Below are 20,278 nucleotides of genomic sequence, written 5' to 3'. Positions count from 1 at the left end.
GAACCAGGAAGTACGGAAAGAGGAAAGAAAATACGAAGTGGTAGAGAAGAAAGCAGCAAGCAAGGAAGAAAGGAAGAAAAATGGGCAAGAAATTGGTGCGCGAGAAATTGAAATGTGTAACAAAGGCGGAAACGGGTGGACTGGCCTCCACTGGGAATGAGCCACCGCGCGAGGCCCTAAACGCTCTGTTCTCGCCTAAGCCCGTGAGAGTCTCGAGAAGACCTGCGTCAGCAACTGTTCGGGAAGCGCCGAAGAATTCGTAACGCATTCCGACGTAAGCGCTCCTTAGGCAATCAGCATGAGCGCCATGAGCGCCCTTACAAGTGCTTGCTTGCTTTCTATCTCTCGGCCGTTCTATCCACTCGTCTGTCTGTCCACTATCTATCTTCTCTTTTCTTCTATCTATCTAGTCTAGGTTGCTGTTCTTTTTCTGGTGGCGAAACTAATAATGTGGAGAGACTGTTTATTGACATTTACTCGTAAGTCCGTCCGTCCGTCCGTCCGTCCGTCGGACGGACCTATCTATCTATCTATCTATCTATCTATCTATCTATCTATCTATCTATCTATCTATCTATCTATCTATCTATCTATCTATCTATCTATCTATCTATCTATCTATCTATCTATCTATCTATCTATCTATCTATCTATCTATCTATCTATCTATCTATCTATCTATCTATCTATCTATCTATCTATCTATCTATCTATCTATCTATCTATCTATCTATCTATCTATCTATCTATCTATCTATCTATCTATCTCTGTGCTTCTATCTAGCTACCTTTAAATCTATCAATCTTTCCGTCCACCTTTCGGTAAATATTTACCCTTCTGTCTCATAATTACCGTTATTGGCCTTGGTGCCAGGTCCTCAGGCAGGAAAAAAGAAAAGTTTTTTCGCTACACCGTGGTTTCGGAATGCCTTGACTGAAACGTCGCGAAATCTTTCCGCACTCTGTTTCCTTGGTGGTTCTCAATCATTATTCATTATGCATCCAGTGTCATGCCAGATGGCCTGGGGCTCTCGTGCCTAATTCTCGCTGTCTTACTATAGAGCCCACGAGACTTGTGTCATTCGCGAAGCCGTAGAGATACTACTGATAGCTTCTTCATTGGAAAGAGCTAAAAAAAAATACAGTCATACGAGGTGGTGTCCTGATTTCACCTCGTTTCTGATTCGCCGTTCAATGCGAAAGTGCCGAAAACTTGCCGGCACCGCGCAGTTCTAATAGAAGCAGTACAAGAGACGCGTAGTTTGCCACTATAAAATAATAATAAAAAAGAAGTTCTTCGTGTACACGTTGTTTAGGAGAGGAAGAGGTTAGGGTTTTCCCGCGGCGTCGTTCGGTATGCGCCAGTATCTCTCCGGAGGGAGCCAGACTGCATCGTTCTAAACACGCGCTAGCTTAACGAGAAGCACCGCCGCATTCTTCTGCCGCACCGTAGGCCTCGCACCGAGCATCATTGCCGCGAGAAACAAAGCCCGTTCTCCCCTGTGACTCTGGGGCCACAGTTCTCTCTACAAATGCGTGAAGCGAAGTGATATCGGCATTATCGCTCTCCTTTTTAATTCACTGTCTTCCATAAACACTACCTCCGTGCTTGCCTCTCTTGTGAATGCGGAGTTGTGCCCTGCTAGGCCGCAGTAATTATGCCAAGGAAAGTTTACAGTAATTAGTTTGGAACAAAGTTTGATGTGCTGGCTATCTTTCTTTTCTAAATACGCTGATAAGAACCTTTCCCTGCGCACGGAGTGCTCGTTTTTTGTCCTGCCATATAACAGAAAACAAAGTGCTACATGTAGATGAGATTAATAAGTATACAGTATTCTCTCGTTCATTCGGCCCAAGCAGGAGCGCGAACGTGGTTCAAATTATTCGGCAGCTTTAGGGACTTAGAACAAGGCAGAATTAAACAGCTGGTTGAGAATAAAGTGGCATGGGACCAAGTAAATTTGCTCTTGCGAGTTGTTGGTATTTAGTGGAAACCAAGAAGATTAATTAACACTGGAGGCTATTCGCTTCGAGCGATTGGTTCACAATTAGAAACATTCAATGGGGAGGGGTTAAAAGGGGGGGGGGGGTGACGGTGGGTATGTACAGAATGAATGTAGGAGCAATAACTCCTTCATTGCAAAGGCTCCTTATAGGAAAGAACTAACTCTAAGTAATTGTTTGCCTGGGAAATCATCACGCTTGAGTGCCTATTCTCGCGTTACCCTAATTTTACCATGGATCCCTACCTACTTGCCCAAACATCAGCCTTGCTAGCGTATGTCGCAAGAACGCCGTCCACCAACGAGAAGAAGTTCTTACGAGCACAATAATTTATGAACACAGCCTCAGAAGCTTCGCATCTGTCTTAAGCAGTTCTGATTCTGACCGTTTTATTTTTTTCCTTACGCTGCTGAGGTATGCCTCTGCATATAAATAATTTTGAGCTTGCCAGCTGTTACTTTAGCGTGACTAGCAGGTAAGTCGTCCAGGACAAACGCGAAAGGAGACACGACAAACGGAACAAGCTTTTTTCCAACAAACTATCAATTTAGGACAGGCGCATATATTTGCCCCGCAAATCAATACAGCACCCGCGCAAAGCTTCCCAAACTCACGTCGCCACATTCCGGAAAGCAGTGACAGTTACGACGTGATCCTGGCTTCCCACTAAATAAAAAAAAAAAAAAAAAACACGATGGATGTCCTTCCATTTCCCTCCGTGCCTTCTCCCCAGATTTCGATCCCTTCCACGGCGTATATAAACCAACAACCACCAACCGTGACAAAGAACAAGCGCAAAAAGAAAAAAAAAAAAACGAAACTAATACACTAACGGTCACGGTGGGTGAGGGGGTTAAGGTGAGAGGCACCCCAGGCGATTGCCTAGGCCCGTCTTTCCAATTTACGCCGTTACGCCAAGCCGTGCGGAGCGTTGCACGTCGGGCCATTAAAACACTTTTGTGGACGCTCAGTAAATCAAACAGCCCCGGCGTGCGTGTGCGTTTAGTGACCGCGCACGTCCGTCCGGTGTGCTACCGAGTATGTGCGACGGAGTGAGAGACACAAACGTGTGTACACATGCGTGTGCGATTTCTGCATCCCAAATCAGTGCAGAACTATGAAACCTAGAGTTGGCGCACAGCATTAGGCGGCCCAATTCGCCATGTGCCGATACAAGAGCAGTTTCTTAATGTCAAGTGCTCGCGCTTCGGCCAATGAACCGAAAGCACAAAAGCCGAGGCTGGCGTTGACAGAACGAACCTATTCCTAAACGTCTAAAACTGCTTCGCAGCGTCATCCGAGCCATCTTCGGTGCAGTTCGAGACCCTGGGCTAGGAAAAATGGCTTAGCGAGACAGGATGTTAGTCTTTTGTGGGAGAAGCGCTGCCTCTTTATGACGTGACAAGGTACCGCCGCTGCTAAGCTACTCTGGGCTCTTTGCGTTGCGTTTTTACGAGCCGCGGCACCCGCGACAGCGAGCGTAGGATGGAGCGGAAGCGTTTTCCAGGGTATAACGTCGAGGTTGGCTGTCGTGCACCGCTACGTGACGCAGTGCTTAAACCGTCGCCCTGGCGACGTTACAAGATCGGCGTCGCTGCCGTAATGGCATCTCTCGGTCCACCGCAGCCCGAGACGACGTGGTGTATCGGCAGAGGGGACTCGGGAAGAAGTGTGCATCGTTGTAGAAGTCGCGCTTGACGAGGCGCAAAATATAAACGGGTGGAAGAAGCTATAAAAGCGTTGGCATGTAAGAAAACGCAGAAACTCTGCCACGCGCATCTCGCACGTGAAAGGATTGACTGAGCCAATTATGACGATTGAAAAACACAGATTCTTGCACGTAAAAAAGAAATCACTCAGCTATATTACAAAGATTTAGAAACAGATTCTGGCATCTAAAAGGATGACTCGGAAATTATAACGACTGAAGTACCATACAGAATACATTACATTTAAAATAACGTTCTTTTGGAAATGGTGCATCTGGCAACGTTACCGAAACGTCATGACAAAGAGCGAAATTTGCTGACGTCGTATGGCAGTAACGCTAGGCTTGGGGACTTTTCTCAATAAAAGAAGAAGAAAAAAAATAATGTACGAAATGCACCAAATTTGTAGAAATACAGAAACTGTGCCAAATTTTTAAAGTTAGCGCAATATAAATTATAGCAACGTTACTGCTACCATACTGATGTCTATATTGGGAGCCTGTAGATTAGGAGTAATTTGCGCAGTTTTGATTAACGCAGTTTTAAAAATCGAGGCGCTCAATTTTTATTAATCACGACCATATAAAGCCAACAAACAAATGAAGCCAAGGAAAGCATCGGGGAGGTAGGATCTGTGGTTGAAATTAAAATGTAGAAAATAATGAAGAAAAGGGAAATGAAAATGTACGGTGGCAGTCGAGCCCACTACTAATCCTACACTACCAAGTGTGCTACGGCGACGGCTATCATTCCTTCCACACACTAACTTGGGTACTTATGTTTACCAGCCTATAGTCCCAGGGCTATATCCAGTAATCAAAATAATAATATATATATATATATATATATATATATATATATATATATATATATATATATATATATATACGTGTGTGTACATGTGTGTGTGCGTGTTTATCCTAGCGGTCTTGTGTCTGGTTAACCTCATCCTATTCTGAGTATGGTGCATTTGTATATGCAAGCAACAGTCTATACATTTCAGAGTGTGCGCGCATCCTATCTCTATGAAAGGTCTGTGGCAGTCTATAGACAGGCAGCGCTTGTGATGTTATGTTGTGATGTTACGTAAGATATTACATCCGGCCTAGCATATTCGGCGCTGGAACGCATACAAGTATCGTCGTCTGGTCGCTGACGTAGATCGATCGAAGACAAACGAAGCCACCCTATATGACAGGTCTTTTTACTGAAAATTACACAAAGGTGATCACCAGGATTGTTAGCGCGACTGTCTCGAGGACGAGCTTTCAGAACCCGTTCCTCGTACGAGAGTAACTGCCCGGCATAAAGATCAGTCATCGCGGTGTTTATTCGGCCTGGGTGTTTTTATGTAAGCACGTTAACGGTGTTTAGGACCGAGAAATTGTCGAACGCTGCCACCACCGGCATATGGGTCGCTTGTGAGCAGTTTAGTTGACTAATGGGAAATTAACTATCCCCCATGTAAACTGCCTCTTTCCTTGCGCAAGCTAATGTCCAACAACCTGAACGTGATTAATGACTCATAGCCGCAGCTGTGTAGATGACCGCCCGAAGGCTAACCCATCATTAATTCATACTTTTTGTGCCAAATCTTTTGAAAAAAATTTACATAATTCCCGAAATTTATTGTTGCTTTGATTATCTTAGGCAACTTTCGTTTTTTCGCTATCAGTGTCTTCCTTCGGTCTCCTAGATTAGACCAGCTGAGAAATACAGCAAGATAGCAGTACATTTTATTTTGTCTATACCACCTAAACTATATACCACCCAAAAGAGGGACAGCGCAATTAAAACTGCCGGCCTAACTATACGACACTATTCGTTCACAGCAAGGCGAGTCTCGCAATCTTAGTTCGTGTCGCAACCGCGCCCGGTGGCTCTGAACGCTCGTGGGCTTGGCTGCAATCAGTGTCGCCTACGCAACGATCTGCTCGATTCCGTGCGCTTCGGCTAGCGACGCTATCTAAAGGCGCGCCTGGTTTAATCAGCTTGCCCACCACGTCCGAAGGCGCGCCATTTTTACGGGCTCACGTTATCTTCAATTCAGTCGCGACGATCTTTCTCCCGTCAAAGGCGTTTGAAGAAGTTACGTAACCGCTTGAGCGGGGAACGCGGTATTGCAACGATTAAAATTACGGTATATTCCGGTGGTCGTTTTCATGTATCAGTGCTCCAATGCTCCTGTAGAAGAGCAACTAAGCGTTACTGCTACTATAAGCGGACTCCGCTGATGATACAGAAGCGCTATCATTTCTTCCATACCTGGTTGTTAGCGTAATATAGCTTTAGGGCTGTTTCGCACCACCTTCGTGGTATGCCAGAGCGCTCTGAAATCACCACCCGCATATGTCATTAGTACCTTTAGTACCTGTACTGTTTCTTTCCTTTAGGTTAGTATGCACAGAAGATTACGACAGAAAGGGCAGGCAACAAAATTGGCGCTACAAAGCGGTCTTACAACATACATGGTTGAAAAGAAAACTGCGTTTAAACACACCTGTACCCGTATAATGCATAGATAAAAGAATAAAAGCAGAATCTATTGAGAAGAAGGGAGGCGGGGGGGGGGGGGGGGGGGCGGTTACGGTGAAGTATGAGGCCAAAATAGAGCATAATTTCATGTTTACATTATAACTAGTGTACTTACCGGTAATTACGAAAAAAATATGATTCAACTAGATCGGGTGAATCGTGGGAAGAATCCACGCTCGTTTAATCAACGGTAAACAACGTTTACAGCACACGCTTTCATCGCTTCTAAATAGATATCGAATGGCTCACTTTGATCAGTTTACCGGTGCCCCAAAATTCGCAAGAGGTATTCAACATGTGCGTGGAGGTAACCATTATGTTGTACAGTAGCACTGTACTGTTACGCATATTGTGACACTTGAGCATCAGTTCATTATCACTTTGTTTCCAGTATTAGGCTCGTTGCGGCATTTGTCCGCGTCTACACTATCTGCTGTGGACTATACTAGAGTTCGTAGTCTTACACGAGTTTTTTTGTACTAAATGCCGTATGTGCATCCACTGCTCATGCTGCATCTGCTGCTGGAAAAAAAAAAAAAAAACGGGGGGGGGGGGGGGGGGGGGGGGTGGCGGTGGCTTGGTCAAGCTGTCTGCGACGGCTTTATTTCTGCAGCTCCTTTATCTATTACTAACCGGATGGACATAAAAGCCTAACGGATATAACTTGTGATGAAATAACTTATGCGTACTGATGACTAATTGGGTGAGGCTAATTGAGAATAGGGAGGCTAATTAAAGCTTACGTTAAACATATTAGCCATATCAAGAGTAATTAAGGGTAAGCTAATTTAGCCAAATCAAGATTAATTAGTGTTAATTAAGGGTAAGCCTAATTTTGATTTACTAACATTAATATAGGTAATGAAGACTAATTCACATTACGTTATTTATTCCCACTTCAGGTTAATTACGATTATATTAATGGCACCCATGAGAATAATTCCGACTAATTAGGTTCACCAATTAGGTAAGCGCGACAGGTCATTATAATACTTGCATCACATTGCGTCACGCTCGACACACTGAGCCGTGGCGTGCATAACTCGGCCACTTAGTCAATCATACGTTTGACGAGTGAAAGATGAGCGATTGGGAGTAACGCTGATGCACTAATTGACAAGTCCCCCTAGGGAGTTTCTGCAGTAATGTTTTATTTTTTCGATGAACTACGATACAAGGCAACTCACTGCCACTGACGCATGTGCCCCGTATGCCCCGTAAACTAAAGCTTTCGGTCCACCTAAAGTTTTCTGAAAGAGAAGACTTTGCTGCACACGCATCAAATCGTTGAATGTCAGTGTACTGAACATTTCCTTACCTTTGGCAGCGCTGTCGCCGAGAACCACGGTCTCCAGTACACGTGCGTATAGTCCACCGTTTCAGCTTGAATTTCGATAATGGCGGCACACGAAGACGACCCGGCGCTCACAGTATCACGCAATTAGATCCACGCTGGCTTCCTCTGATTGGGTATTTATCATTGAGAGAGCCTCGTTAACGAGAACGACTCAGGAAAAGTGTTCACGGCAACCTGCTGCCAGCTCGCAGGCAAACAAAACCTCGCGCACAAATAATGCAGTAGCTTGTGCGATGCTTTAAATGTGACGAGCTGCGCACACAAGGTACCCAAGCACCGATACCATCCTGTCTGGGCCATCTAGTCGGCTCTGAACTACATGCGCGACGTCCGGTGATAGCTGCGTACAGCTGTCGAGCTTGAGATGACTTGGCAGAAACGACCGTAAGTCTGCGTGCGACAAGTCGTGTGTGCTGACTCATGCATACGTAGGCATGCGCGTTTTGCTGCTGGCAAGCAGCGGCTACGAACCAGTGATACTGATTTCCGAGTCACGGTCCTTGCGATCCCGCTCACAGAAAAATAGAAGGCTGACATGCACCTGGATAAGACGATGCACGCAAGCTCGGGACATGTTTTTCCGTGCGATTTGAAGTTGGTCGTATCCGCCGCAATGGATAAATGGCTATGCGTGGTAATCTTTTAACCCTGCACGCTGTGTTTGATGCCTCAAAATTTTAAGCAAACTTCATGCATCGCTTGCACTAGTGTTTAAGTTAAATAATAATTATTTGTTGGGCTAGTTGGTCTTGAATTTTGCTGATGAGGAAAATTGGCGCAACAAAAAGACAACGCACCCAGAAAGGGAGGACAAAGACAAAGCGATTTCTTTTGTCTTCCCTCCCTCTCTGCATTGTGCTTATGCTGCGCTAATTTTCCTCATAAGCAAAAAAAAAAAGTATTCAGGCTGGAGTGCTTTCTAAAACGAAGTTTTTTATCTTTTGCCTGCTTTCCCGGGTTTGGCGAGGCTATATGCCTGCTAGCACCTAGCATATATATATATATATATATATAACCTTTGTAGTTTGATCAAGTACGCACACATCTGTCCTGGGTAACAAAAAAAATTAATAGAAAAATAACGTTATATAAAACCGGCACATATAATGTCCGCTCGCAGGCATTTCTTAAGCACACCGATATGTTTATAGAATGGGGATTTATATTTGACAGATTCCTTGATTTACTTTTTTTTTTTTGGTTTAGACACTCCATATACGTGCCACTGGGGGTGTGCCCGTTCTTGGCCAATCCTTCAGAATGGGTGTGCCTTACTGTGCCGCAAGAGCTATACAGAATCCCGAAATGTTGCTTGATAGGTGCCGTGCTTTTCTCTGCATGCACCTGTCGTCCCCTCTCTTCCCTCGACAAAGAGAGAGAGAGAGACGAAAGGGGAAAGGCAAGGAGGTTAACCAGAGGGGAAGATCCGGTTTGCTACCCTACGCTGGGGAGAGAGGGGAGGCGGTGGTAAAGTGACAGGGAAATTGGGAAAGAGAGAGAGAGAAATAAAATAAAGGGAGCACAGATACACAATCACAGTCGGTCACTGTCACACCATACGAACAGCGCACAACACAGTAGCACTTGTAGCACTATAAACATCAGTTCAGGATACAGCCGCCTGTCCTAGTCTGCTGTCGTTAAAAGCTGCAGCAGTGACCTCGTCGTGGCTTGTGATGTCGGCATTCTAAAATTAACATCTTGCATGGCCTTCGGCCATGTCACGTCTAAAAGTATGGCTTCTTTTTGGGCTAGTTGGTTAGGTACATCAAAGGGGGTTGGACACATCAGATACATCACAGATAGCACTCGTCCTGTTGTGTCGTTCTTGTCCGTGTCTCCTAGCGCTTTGACCCTTCTAGTGGCGTCACCCCGGATACGTCGCACGCTGTGCATCCACCTGATTTGGAGTTGGCATTTCGGCGTAGCTCATGAGCGATGCGGCGCGTAAACATAAAAATTTGCACGACACAAAGTTGTGACCCATGTGGTGGACAAACGTAAACATTCCAAGAGATTACACGTTTCACAGTATGAAAGTAAACAAAACCGTACGCATCGCGGTTAGTTACAAAGCAGTTAATTAACCACTTCGATTGTTTGATGCCGACATGTGCTTTGGATCTGCGTACTTTTTAAAATGATGGATTGTTCAGCAAGCAAATTAATAATTAATTATTAGCTAATGTAATTAGGCTTCTACTCGAACAGAAAGTCATTGTTTTTCTTCCCGAATGTACTGTTCATGACCAGAAATATGGGTGACCAAGTTGTTTTGATTCTCCTTGATGTAGAGCACTGGGCTTACGGGGTTAACGAAACGCTGTGCCAATATATCAGCTGACATGATCATACAGAACAGTAAAAAGCACCGCACTGTATTCTACCCGATAAGTTATGACCTACTTGTAGCGAAGTTAACTTGCCACCCCGTCTCCAGCCAAAATTCTCAGCACAGGCTTGATCGCTTACAGTGGTTATACGATAACTGTTGTGCCAGTGTAGCTGTGATGCAGCACTGAATCGTCGCCTCAGAAAATAAATTAAATTGTGGACTTTGACGTGCCAAAACTGCGCAATAGGTTATGAGGCACGCCATAGCGGGTGACTCCGGTTGAATTTTTACCACCAGCTGTGGTTCCCTAAAGTGCACCCAAAGCGCGGTACACCAGCGTTTGTGCATTCCGTTCCTATGAAATTGCGGCCCCTGTGACTGGATTCGAACCCGCGACCTCGGGCTCAGTGGCGCAATGCCATAGGCAATGAGCAATGGTGGTGGTTATGTATCCGGAAGCAGCCTTCACCAGCACACACTTATCCAAAACAGGACAAGCGCTGCCTGGCATCTATATATATATATAAAAAATGGTATTTTTTTTCAGTAGTGAGTCTCTCAGAAAGCACAAACGAATTTTGAAATGTTTAATGCTTGACCATTTATTGTATTTTTGATGCAAGTTAGTTTCTTTGCACTACTCAGCATTGTAACAACGGTTCTGACAGAAAATAAATCATGTGCGCTTTTGCTCGAACACTCTAGGTCCTAACTTTATTTATTTATTTATTTATTTATTTATTTATTTATTTATTTATTTATTTATTTATTTATTTATTTATTTATTTATTTATTTATTTATTTATTTAAAATATGGGCAACAACTAAGTTCTCGAGCCAAGCAGCTCACACAACACTGTTTTGCTCAAACACCTTTGCACACATCAATAAGGGACTTTGCGGAGACGGAAGAAAATGAATGAAAAGGCATGCTTGATATGCTTTCGGTGAAGGAGGATAGAACGCTTATTGACAGAAATAAAACAATGCGAAGATCAAAGACTTCTGCTTTTTATTGCCTCAGATACGCGCCAGTTCAGTCCAGGGTACAGACTCTACTGCCTGTCGGGATCTCCACGCCAGCTCATGCTGGTCACGCAGGTTCAAGCTGGACAGCACGGCTTCCCACGGTTCTGTGAACAAAGTCGACGCCAACAAATCGCACATTTTAGGATTAAGTCAAAGACGCATTGCATCGGCCTATGAGCCTTCCTTTCGTGCTCGAACGTCCATGGTGCGTTGCTATTCTTTTCACGTTTCCGCGATAGCAGTAGGAAGAAATATGCTTATTATACGCGTACAGGAAGTGCCAAAGAAATACTCTTACTGAAGTACGGATAAAAAAGAAATACTGTTACGCTCAAAAGCTGAACACTTCCTGCAGAAAATACGGGGGCCTTCAGTTGTCCACCGTCTCTTGATGTGAACACTCTCATAATAATGGTTTCCTGCTTCTACTTTGATACTATTGAGCGACGCCTTTCAGATCGCGTCAATGACTCACACTCACCACGCCATAGGGAACCTAAACTATACTTGACATCAATGCGGGTCAACGGGGCACAATACCTCCGCCAGGAGTTACTGAAGCGAATTTTTAAATAGAATAAAGAAAGGGGTCCGATGAACACTTACGTAAACGAGTATTCTAACACGGAGCCAGGGACTTCTTATACGCTGGTTTACTTTTCTCAAATGCTTAACAGGGCGAGTGCCATTAACATGAATGAAAGAGACGCTGTTGGAACACAGCGATGTAACGTCAGAGCAGCGTAACGAGGTACGGCACACTCATCTTTGTTCACTATCGAAGTTACAGTGAACGTATCCATTATAACGATCAGAACCCGCGTTAGGGTTGCCGATAAATGAAGCCTCTGTGCAGAGAAGGTAACAGTTGTCCGCGACGTGCTTCTTCGTTGTCTTTATTGAAGAAACAGGCGCAACCGACCGTGAGAACACGCGTTCGGCGAAAACAAACCGGCGTCCGCTTCGTCAGGCACGTAAAAGCGGCAAGGCGTGAAAGATAAGTGCCGTGTAAGTCCTTCGAAAATCCTCGGGCAGTCTCCCTGGCAACGCAATAACCTGCAACCCCCCCCCCCCCCCCCCCCCTCTCCTTCACGACGATCTTACTGTTCTTTTGATCAACCATTTTTTTTTTTTTTTACATTTCACGCACTTTGCTTCACTTAGCTTTTGCTGGAAGTGCTCGAGGCGGCTGCAAAGTATGCAGAACGAGACGGGATTCGTCTTAGGCTTGCGCTTTAGCTTCGGCTGGCTTGACTCGGCCGTTATCGTCGAAGGTTTCTGCTTGCGTCTTGCGCTCTTAGAACTTTCGTTCTGTTGCTTTATTGTGCCTTCCGCGGGCCATAGCCCGAGGCTAGGCGAACTATTGCGAACGAAACGTACGGGTTTCGGCTTCGGCTTCCGCTTCGCCTCTGGCTTGACTCGCGGCCGTTATCGGCGAGCCGGGCGTAGTTGTTTTGGCCCGATGGAGGAGATGATGGGCTTTCCATGCAGGCGGCCGGAAATGAGACGATTAGATTCTTCACGGCGGCTATCTTTGTCTCTCTGACCGGGGGGTCATCGTCCGCGTTTCAAGCGCGTCAGTCCCTGCGAGTAGCCGTCGCGCCATCGGTCACCGTACGGCGCTGACCCCGTCTTTATATATTGGAGAGTAAGCCCGCCTGACGCAGTTCCGCCTTTCATCGGCCGGCCTTTCCGCTCCAGATGTCTGGAACCGATTGTGTACTACTGTTCACATGTCCGCGATATTAAATCGCTTCCAGAGCCGTTTCAGACGCAACCGGCATTTGTCGAATAGCTTCGCGAATTATTTATAGGTTGCCACGAGTATGCACGAACTGTTGTTGCTCGTGAAAGTTCAGTTTGCTGCAGGAAGAAATATTAAATGACTCCAAGGCGAAATGATCAAAGGGAAACACATTCACTGCGCTGATTGTTCGCAGGAAAGCATGGCAAGGAAAAAGCTACTTAAGTACGCTAAACACAAGGGAAACAAAAGGGCTGGGTATTGTGAGCGTGAGTACATACGTGCGCGCCGACCCTAGCGCGTGTACATAGGCACGGAAGTGCCATTTGTCATTCAGCGAGCCAGGCCATTGCCCCAATTTTTCTTTACTTCAACTGCCAAGCAGTGGAAGCACCACAGAGCATTCCCGATAGTGAAGCACGGCGCGCTGTACGGGGTCCATAATTTTTTTTGTATCTCTTTGCAGAATAATAGCTGGCGAAGATGCTTGCGATCTATTTTGCCTAAGATAACGCCCATTTTGATACGAACTGTCGTTGAAAGGTCGACCTAAGATCACTTTGCTCATAACAGTCTGACATAACTCCTCGCTACAGTACTCTTCTTTTGTCCTTAGATAAAACAGCAGGTGCATCCAATTACGCTGTTCCTGAAGTTAAGGTCTCATAAACACTTTCAATTATCACATATAGGAAACGTTTTTTTCCCACAAAGCATGCACTATGGTTAAGAATGAGAAAGGAAGATGGAGGGTTGAGTATCTAGACGGAGGCTGTGATCCCAGAGCGCGTGGTGCCTTTATGACTTTTTCTTTCTTTCTAGATCGCTTTCTATATGACCATCAGAGTTCGAACAAACATTTTCTCAGGCTGGAGCCAACGTGGCATCAAACCAACTTATCTTCATCGGGCCCTCATGAAAACAAGCCGCCTTGTCGAAACGTTGGCTCTAGCCTGAGGGATTCCTTGTTCGATCACTGTTAATTACTTCAAGCCTCCATCAACCTGTGAAATTCTGTCTTGCTTATATTTCTGTATAATATCACCTAAGGCGAGATGCAGGGCTATATTAAAAAAAACATATGAACGTTGAAGAAGTGGATGATTGACAGGAAGGAATGAGATCCACTTACCAGAAAGAAGACCCTGAGATATAATTCGTTGAAAAATATTTTATTTATCTTGTCCTGGCACGACCTTAGCCACAGTTCCCGTTGGTGCTCAGTTAATGAACTAAATAAACACAGCGTCCATAAGAATTTTGAATTTCCGGATAGACACGCGTAGGGCACTACAATACGTTAGGATATCATGTACGAGTGGACACGTTTTTCTGTAGAAGCAAGAGCACTCGACAATGTGTAGTAAACGTAACTCGTTTACCAATTTCAAAGTGTAAGACATGTCTTTCTGCAGGCGCAGTTGGCAGCTGTGATGTAATAAGTCGCACGTCTGAAGGATCTTGCTAGTGTATCTCTTAATGGTTAAGGTAACGGTGAGCTAAATGAATAAATAAACGAATAAATTCTAAATGACGAAGCTTTGCGACCTTCAGCTTGACAGCTAATTTCGTGCGCGGAGTATAAGAAACGAACACGCGTTTCACTCCGTCAGGTTCGGGTGATGCCGTCTTCGCTGCAGCAGAGGCGAGAGAGAATAAATGAACTGCCACGCATAGCCCTGGCCGGAAGATCATAACTTCGCCACGACAGGGAGGGTGCTTTCGCCGAAAAACACTAAGAATAAAAAAAAGACAAGAAGGAATACTTGTAGATCTAATATATTAGCACTGCAGCGACCGCTTTGGGTGAAAAATGTCGTGTCGAGAAAAGGCGACAGGCGCAGGCGAGTATGTGCTGTGGTGCTTCACTCGACGAAGGTTTTCTTTTTTTTTTTTTTCGCCTCAGCTTCCGCTGTTATAGCATATCTGAGGTGTGCCAACCAACGCGCACCAAGTTTTCACGCAAACCTTAGTTTCTGTAACAGCAGCCCACTTCAGAAACCACCACTTATGTTTGCGCATGGCATAGTGAGCTAATTAGCAAATGTTAAATAACTTGTTTTCACAATAGTTTGCGTTTGTGCTTGTCGAGTCACCAGTTTTATAACGTCACGGAAAAGAGTACAGTCGAACGCGTTTATAACAAATTGCTTGGGGGCTTCCGAAATTATTTATTATGCAGGTCATTTCGTTGTAAAAGACATGCGCTGCACACCTCACAATAGAACCGGGACAGAATTATTCCTTCATTGTACAGGTCATTTCGTTACAGAGGCGTTCGTTAAGTCTTGCAGGTAACAAGCCGCTTGCAATCCATACTTGTTAGCAACATATGCCAGTGACCAGGAATGTTGCAGTGTCTGTCTCGCTTTCATGTCGCGCGCGTTGCTAGGCTTCCTACCATGTAGTACAAACTAGGGTAATTGCAAACACTTTTGACAGTGCCATAGTCTGGAATAAGGAAAACGACAAAGTCTTGTGACGGCCGACACGAAATGCCGATCTAGTTGCTAGAAGTAGCGCTGGCACTGGAAATGATAACCTGGGAAAAAAAAAAAACAAGTCTTGAATGCTTGTATTTTTTTTTTTTTTTTGTATTTTTAAAGGCGGGGGAGGGCGAAACTTCCCAGCGAGTTATTAGGCATGCAGTCACTGCGTGAAGGCTCTCAATTAATTTTGACCACGAATGTATCTTTAACTTGCATGTGAATCCAATTAAACTACTGTTTTTGCATCCACCTTCCCCGCATCTAAATGCAGCCGACGCCCGTAGTCCAACCCTCGACCTCGTGCTCAGCCGCAAGAACGCCATAGCGATTCATAAGAGGTGAATGTTGAACATTTAGTTATGAGACTTTTCACTGCAAACGCACGGCAAAATTGAGCTCGGAGAATGCTAAAGTAGGCCACCACGAGTGCGCGCGCAATGCAGCGAAGCCCGCTTTAGCAAATTAAGGAGAATTTGCGTACACTTCATCAGTCTAACAGTAGCGGAGCGATTTGTGGTGCGTTATTTTTTCCTTTTCCTGCCGCGGTAATATTTGCACGTGACTCGATGGCGGTCGGGACATTCTCAAGTACCAAGGACGATCCAACTGTGCAAACCGAATGGATGCTCTCCCGGCGCCGAATCAGGATGGAGAGGCCCTTTCGTGCACGGCTCGCACGTGTGGATAACATGGCTTGGATTGGCCATTAATCACGGCCTGTCGTGTTCGCTGAGCCGAATAATTCGGTCGCGCAGTTCATTAATTAAGCGCGCATTACCATTACAAAGCCGGTGTTCGACTCTGCGCGTGAATACTTCAGGGGGCGCAAACAATTTTCTCCGAGATGCAAATCGAGGTTGATTAGCCGGTGTGTCCGGCCAAGGAAGGAAGGACCGATGGTTTAAATTAGTTTTCAGCCTGTACCAACCACGCGGAGCACCTACTTAGAATTGAACACGGCCAACGAGGATTTCAAGCGGGCGCCCTTGAATAGATACATTCTCTGGGGTCTTGCGCCCGTACCGTGAACTTTCAGGGGCCTATTGGTGAGATCACAGCGTCTTTTGTAACAACTAAGGGAATCCACTAAATAGTAGGGGATCCAAAAAAGTTAGGCTATTCTAAGCTCGCAGCAGCAAGATTATATATAGAAGACTAATATCATCATAAAGTCATTTGTCAAAGTGAATAGACAGTGCGTCTTTTTGTAACTAAGGGAATCCCCTAACTAGAAGGGGATCCAAAAGAGAAGTGAGGCTATTCTAAGCTAGCAGCAAGAAGATTATATAAAGAAGACTAATATCATCATAAAGTCATTTGTCAAAGTGAATATTATTTGTTTTTCTTAATGTTGAGAGCACCCTGGCAAGCTGGATGTTCAAAAAAAAAAAAAAAAAACAGGCACGCTAAGATTAGAAATTTGGAAATATCAGCACATCTAAGATTACTCAAGAGTAAGCATCAGCACGTAGCCAACTTTGATTTCCGCATTCAAATGCATGCGAAAGGAAGAATTTATCTAATTAGGCATCCAGTGAACCGATTTCCATGACAGAAAAGAAAGTCATATTCTAGCGACTGCTGGAAATGGTTCTTCTTTTACGCCCCCATGTATTGAGGGCACATTCTACGGAAACTAGGACAAATTCATTGGTTAACTTACGGTTTGTATCAGGCCCTTACTTTGTTTCGCGCAAGCTTTACAGCAGTCGCATGTTCAAATTAGTGTTATGTTCCACATCAACATCTAATTCAGCAATCGTTTTCCCACATTTTAGTACAAATATTACGGTTGACCAAATTATATTTGTGTTTATTGCAGAGTCTTATAGTTGTAAAGAAGGGGCTTCATTAGAAAGAAAGAAGTTCCAAGTTTAGTGACACCGTGAAAATACAAATAAAAATAAAAACGGGGTCATAATAAAGACTCTCTCGCTAACACTTACTACAACCCGTCCTACGCATGCCGATTTTCTAAGCTGGCCGCTAATAGCATCCATTATACGAAAGTGTATATGTTAATGCATCATTAGAGTATATACGTCGTGCTTATTGTTCTACCGTAATCATCACCCCTATAAGTACATCAATAGGAGTGAGAAGGAGTGGATGGAAAAGGAAAGGGGGTTCACTTAGAGCATCGTCATCTACTTTCGTTTAATCTGTAACTGAAATTGCTGTTTTTACATGCTTCCGCAATGCGCCTTTATAACTTCCACTCCATTGCTCGTTTCCCAGTCCTTAGATTAATTTGAGTATCTTCGTTATTATCCCAGTTTAGGTTCCATATTTCCTTTAAATATCTGTACTGTGCAGGTGGTTATATATTGTTCTTTCACAAGGCAAGAATGAGCTTCATTAGAAAAAATAAGCTGCATATAAAAGTGATTTTCGTTTTTAAAAGCACACACTGCAGAAAGAAAAGTACACTTCCGAAGGATGTGATTCTCGAGGTTTCAAAAGTGTTATCTGTTTCTATTCTCTCATCGTTAATTAATCTTAATGCCACTTGATCTGCGTAAATGTGCACTTTGTCGACAGGGCACCGAGAGCTAATAGGGGCATGAAATTAGGACTAGCCGGAAGGCATACTACGCGCGCCTCTTCGCTTGCCAATTGTCTAAATTCGATTTAGCCTAGCACAAAGGGCCGTCACAAATGGCCCTGTTAGCCACGCTATATATTCAAATTCGTATGTGCGGTACAGGGTAGAAATCGCTCTAAAAAATTGAATCAGTTGCTACTTTGCGAACATTCAATCGAAACAATGAGCCATGCCTTTTGCGGCTGTTTTTAACTGCAGTCTTGAATGCGAAAGCTAACATTGAAGAACAAATACACGACTGCAAAAAAAAAAAAAAGGCAACGAATGGCTGAGCAGGCGTAGGCCCTCTTAAACTTAATCGTGGCTCTCCGATGTGTCGACTACAAGCATGCGCAAATACAAAAAAGAAGTTCGAGAGACCTCTATTTTGTTTGAGTGTGACAATACGTCATAGGGAATACGAAAGCTTCTTTTCCTTAGAGTGTGTTTGAGCCTGTTAATACTGGTGGATTATAGGATATAACTTCCTAAACAGCATCGGTATACGAGGGACATAGTAGGAGAGTTCTCCGAGTTAATTTTGACCTCCTGCAGTTGTTTCAGTTTCAGCTTACCCTGAATACGCCAGCATTTCCGCATTGTACCACCCATCAAAATACGACTGCAGTGCATGGGAACCGTACCCGCGACCTCGTGTTGAACGTCGGAACGCCACAGGACACCACAGTACAGCGGTCGATGCGTTCATGTTGTCAGAAAATTGAGTCGCATTACGAGCGTATTGAAGACTGAATAGTTCATCATATAGTAAGTTCAGTTGCACTATTTTATCTCTTTTGCCATACCCATTTATTTCAGTACATATTGGACGAACCGAGCAGGCTTAAAAGCTGCAACCAAGAACAGGAGGAACAGAGGTTTGACGCCTAAAACTTTCACAGGCCCGAGTTCCTTTTTATACATTGTAATATCTGTCATCGCACGCTTCTTCCGCGAGCAACCCAGTATTTCTTTTTTTAGATTGTGTACTTGCCAGTGCGTAATACGATTAAGGACCACAAAGCAACCTAACGCCATTACTCCAATTTTCGTTGTCCCGGGAGTCCTGAGCACGCACAAAACATTAGGCTCCCCTTTAAAGAAGCAAGATACGTAGGAGTGAACTTGCGAAACCCAAAGGAAAAAGAAAATGTCAATGGCTAAATCAACTAAAACATCACAAGGACACCAAACGTAGGAGGAAGGTTGTTAAGCCCATCTTTCGTCTACTTCGCACGCAAGTTTGCCGTTCTTGCTTTTGTCTCACGGCTACAGTGAAAATCCTCAAAGTACATTCTAAACTTCCGCTGAGGGGTCCTTTGAGATACGGAGCTTGTTCGGAAGACATAAAAAAATAAACACGGCGAACTAGCTCACCAACGCTAACGTATTTAGGCTTTTCTTACCCTTTGAGATTATTAGATTGTTCTTGCCATGTCATTTATATTTTTCAAAATAAAAATGTGGTATAAGCTGTGTGCGCACGCAAAGTATACGTTCCCGGCTGTCTAGGTTAAATAAGACAAAAGAAATATCGCGAAAAATATAATTAAATCTTTGAGACCGTGATGTTGTTCCTGAGTCATTCAAAGGAAGAACGGAAGTCGTCTGGCTTGAACAAATAAAGTCAATTAAAGTCGGTTGCACTTTCTCGACAGATCAAAACAGTTTCTTTTGCCTTTCGTTGTCTGTAATACTGTTTCAACCGTCAATTAAAAATGAAGGTTGACGAGGATAAATAGAGTAAATTAAGTTAGGAATCTTGCGAAAATAAAACATCGGGGGAGCACTTTTCAATCTCAGATGTAAATTAACGTCAGTCAATCGAGTCGTGCCGTCAAGTATCACACAAAAGTAATGGTGATGCAGTTTTATTTTATCAAATTGTCAAAACATCTAAACAAATAACGATAAAATTTTAAGAGAGGTGACAGCAAGTACGGTAAACTAGTATCGCTAGGACATGAGAAAAGCAGTATTGGCTTTGAGTAGGCTCCAGTGATATAAGATATCTAAATATGCTCCTCCTATAGTTCTGGGTCATTTGTTTTTCTTTCGTTTATGCTGCTTATATAATAAGTTAACTTTATAGCACTGCACTGTTGCGTTTAGAAAGCAAAATCAATGATAATAAGTGTTTTATAGACGAATGTGAACAAGCCTGATAGAACAACCTAAAGATAAGAAACCGGTAATATTCATACAACCGCAAATGAGGTTAAAAAGATTTCGCTGATGCGATACCCTCGCGAAGTTTCAGCGGTGATTCTGTGTCATTCTAATAAATCGAGTAGAAATTGGAGCCGTTAAATTTCTACTGAAGTATGACGGGAAGTGCCACTGGGACGCACGCACTGACACGCAGTAATACAAACAACGCGTGTTTTAAACGAACGTTTAGAGCTGCCCTTTGTGTCTTGTCTTTGGGTTATAACAGGCTGTTTGTTTTCTTGTTTTCATCTAAACTGCTTAAGTATATAGGTAACGATGAC

The 20,278-nt window shown here is 44.0% G+C and overlaps 1 long non-coding RNA gene across 1 annotated transcript in view; it reads right to left on the bottom strand.

Moving 5' to 3' along the window:
- LOC125939677 (uncharacterized) overlaps positions 1–7,880 on the bottom strand; it is a 231,742-nt gene extending 223,862 nt beyond the window's left edge. Inside the window, exon 1 of the long non-coding RNA XR_007464406.1 lies at positions 7,567–7,880. This is a non-coding gene — a long non-coding RNA (uncharacterized LOC125939677). The remainder of the gene's footprint in view (positions 1–7,566) is intronic.
- Between the last annotated feature and the right edge of the window lie 12,398 nt (positions 7,881–20,278).

Source organism: Dermacentor silvarum, chromosome 11 (genome assembly GCF_013339745.2).
Source record: "Dermacentor silvarum isolate Dsil-2018 chromosome 11, BIME_Dsil_1.4, whole genome shotgun sequence".
Classification (NCBI taxonomy): Eukaryota; Metazoa; Arthropoda; class Arachnida; order Ixodida; family Ixodidae; genus Dermacentor; species Dermacentor silvarum.
Note: the sequence above shows the minus strand (reverse complement) of the source record. Positions and strands in the feature narration are given on the sequence as shown.